Source organism: Hipposideros armiger, unplaced genomic scaffold (genome assembly GCF_001890085.2).
Source record: "Hipposideros armiger isolate ML-2016 unplaced genomic scaffold, ASM189008v1 scaffold_331, whole genome shotgun sequence".
NCBI lineage: Eukaryota > Metazoa > Chordata > Mammalia > Chiroptera > Hipposideridae > Hipposideros > Hipposideros armiger.
This window is the reverse complement of record NW_017731681.1, coordinates 768,015-771,651: the sequence shown is the minus strand read 5'-3', so window position 1 is coordinate 771,651 and position 3,637 is coordinate 768,015.

Genomic DNA, 3,637 nt, shown 5'->3' with positions numbered 1-3,637 from the left:
CTAAGGTACATAAGTGTAGAATCACTATGTTGTATACCTGAAACTAATATAATATTGTATGTCAACTATACTTTAATTTTTAAAAATTCAAAACAACCCTAAAGAAAGAAAGAAAGAACTTGCTCCCAGGGCCCTGAGACTTTGGCCTTTTCTATTCCCCACAGTGAACCCTCTGTTTACTGTGAGGGAGGAGGAACAATTACAACAGACCTAATGAATAATTATTTCCTCCCCATGGCCAGACAAAACTGAATGGCGTTTACTGCCATCCTGTAGGGTGCCAGATGGGCATCCTCAGTGTTGTCCTCGTGTTCGCTCGCCCAGGCTAGGTGGCAAAAGCCTGATCTCCAGGCACTGGCCTTGGAAAGCAGCAGCTAGGTCACCTCTCAGTTGATTTCACTTGCAGGGTAGAGTGGAATGAAGATTGGGTGAAGTCCTCAGAAGGACTCCCGTTCTTCTCAGCTGCAGTCATGAGTTCCCAGCCGCAGCTCTATTTATACCCACCTGGGAGGCCTGGTGTAAGCTCCTACAACTGGTGCTCTATGTCCTGCTGTTGTTTCCAAATAGAAAGGTCAAGTTTTAGCCTCTCAGTCCATTTCATGGCAGTGAGGTCTCAGTTCAAAAACAAAAGCTAGAAGGTAAAGCCACAGTGAGGCATCTATCAACAGATCAGGCCCATTTGAGCTAGGGGGACAGCTGAGAGTGCTCTGGGATTCGGCCTCTCCCCAACATTTCAGGGCCCCGTGGTCTGGTAGAAAAGCTAAGAACTGTAGATTCTGAAGTGTGCCTAATAGAAGAGTCCACACCCAATGATGACTGTAAAGTGAGGCTAAAGTCTCCTATTGGAAGGGAGAGAAAAAAATGCCTCTGAGTTCCTTATCCCATCTCTTGCGTGGCCATGAGCAAGCCTGAAATTCAAGAGACCTGAGTTTTTAGCATAGATTCTTATTAATGAGAGTGCCAACACTATCCATCAATTACTGTGTGCTTACCATGTGCTAAGTGCTTTATGGGAAACAACTTCTTCAGTCCTCGTAGCCATGACTCAGTGAAGTAGATACTATTATTTTCCTCATTTTACAGATGAGGAAGCTGAGATACAAAGAGGTTAAGCAATTTCCCCAAATTCAAAGCAATAGCTTGTGGTACTGGGATTCAAACATAGGCATTTTAGATCTAAAACTGTGCTCATTATCACTACATGATATTGCTTCTTGGTGAATTTGTCTTATTCTAGTTCTTACCATATAATGCTATAATTCTTTGTTTAAATGCTTATCTCCTACACTACACTTGATGGTGGGTACAGTGTGTTAATCATTTTCCATTGACGGTGGCCAACACTGACCTGAACACTCAGTGGGTGCTCAATAACCGTTTGTGAATAAATACTGAATAACTGAACATTACTTTCTGTGCCTTAGCTCTAGGGAAAGATAAGGAAGAGTTGAGGTGTAGGTTACTAAGGCACTAAGGACTCAAGTCCTGTGGTGGTCACAGTGGAAATTGCTATTGTAAACTAGCATTTCCTTTGAGTTGGGCTTTGCAGATTGGGTTATGTATGAGCAATGGTCATACAGCTGATACTGTTTTTTGGCCCAGATGCTTTCCTGTGCTTCTTCTTTGAAAACAGTATTCCTCAAACTCTTGAGTAGTCCTCTCTTTCTCCCTGAGGTTTGAATGGGACTGTCAATTACAATTTCCCACTCATCCCCATCCAAGCAGGGCTCTCTACCCAAGCCTGGCCATTCAGGCCCCTCCCTGGCTTTTGGAATGATGGTGCTAGAAGAATGGAATTTTGGAGATATTTGAAGGCTGTTTTACATGATAGATCAGAAGTCAGATGGTAACGTGAGAGGATGAGGTCAATGTGCAAAGAGAAGTAGACAAGGAGAGAGAAAAAGGCTGAGTAACACTATTTGAGACCCTGGGTCAACCATACCTGAAGATAAACCTACCTTAGATGTCTCAGCTTTCTGGGCCTCTACATTCCCAATTTGCCTAAGCAAATTTAAGTTGGTTTTGTTACATGCAACTAAAAGAATTAGTTTTAATATGTACCCTATAGTAGATTTTCCAGATATAAAAAAAAAATTGCATGGGACATACTTCCATTGAAAAGTATTAATCGTTTATCTGAAATTCAAATTTAACTGGGCACCATGTATGTAGCTGTCAACTGTACCCTACAGGGATATACTACAGTGTACCAGAGGATGTGCCAAACCACATGACAAATGTTAACACATGAGACACTGCTGGAAGATCTCTTTTAGGAAGGAATAAAGTTAAGTAATTTAACTGGGTAGTTGAAAAATATTTTATATTAAAATAATCATACATAAGATATGAGCTGTAGCAATTAAAACAGTTGGTAGATGCTGTTAAACCAAAAATTTTAACTTCCACGGCTGAAAGTCTTTTTTTTTTAAAGATTTTTATTGGGGAATTGGGGGGATGGGAACAGTGCTGGGGAATTGGGGGAAGGGGAACAGACAAGTTGCTGTCATTTCGTTCTTCAGTCAAGTTGTGGAGGACGTTGCTTCACTGGCCCAAGTTGGCACCATCATTGTGCTCTTCCTGGGCGAGGCACATTAGTCGCCGGCTTCTGTATGGCCGCTGCCTGCTCACGCTGGCTGCTCACGCTGGCTGCTCACGCTGGCTGCTGGCTACACACGGTAGCCCATGGCAACCCACTGCCACAGGGGCTGCAGCCTACGCCGTCGCCGGCGACTCATGGCAGCCCAGCTCCAGGTTGAGCTGTAGTTCAGCATCTTAGCTGTGGAGGGCAGTGTCACTGGCCCTCATATGTGGGATCCAAACCGGGGCCCTCTGGCGTCCCAAGCCAGTTCGTAACCATCACGCCACTCGGCCGGCCCTGAAAGTCTTTTTTTTTAAGAAAGGGTTTATTAGGCCATTGCTAGCAAAAAAAGACCAATTGGGGAGCATGGAGTCTAAATCACCAGCAGCATGGCAAAGTAGGAAAGACACTGTGTCCTTAGTTGCGGAGTTTTGCAAGCTTTTTTATACATCAAGTAGTGGGGAGAAAGATGTAAGCTGTTCTGAAAGGATTTACGTTAGCTATCGACAAAGGGAACCTGAAAGGACTTACGTTGGCTATAGACAAAGGAGACAGGAGAAGGTGAAGCGGGACTAGTTCTGGGATGGGGCAGTGGAGTCCGCAAGGAAGAAGTGTCCCCTCCTGTGTATTAGCTGTGGGCAGCAGGTTGGAAAGTTCACTGTAAACAAGAAGCAGAGGCTCCTGGGGTTTGATGGAGCCTGGCGAGTCTCTCTTTTGGATAATCTAGGAAATAGCCACCTGGAAATTAATGCTATAGAACAGAAAGAGTTTGTAATAAATGCGTTTATAAATAAATAAATGACTTCTCAATGTTGCGCTGGACACTCATAGGAAAAGTGTAAAAAGCACTGCTTTACAAGATAATAGGGCCCATGCGCAGGACATGGGGGAGATACCTCTTGGAACTTGAAGGTCACCATCTGAGTCCTGGAAAACAGAAACCACTCTAAGTATTTAAAACAGAGGAAATTTAATTCATAGAATTGGCTTATATAGGTATTGGCAGATATAAAAACTGAAACAGAGAACAGCATAGTAGCCCAGGGATGAACAATA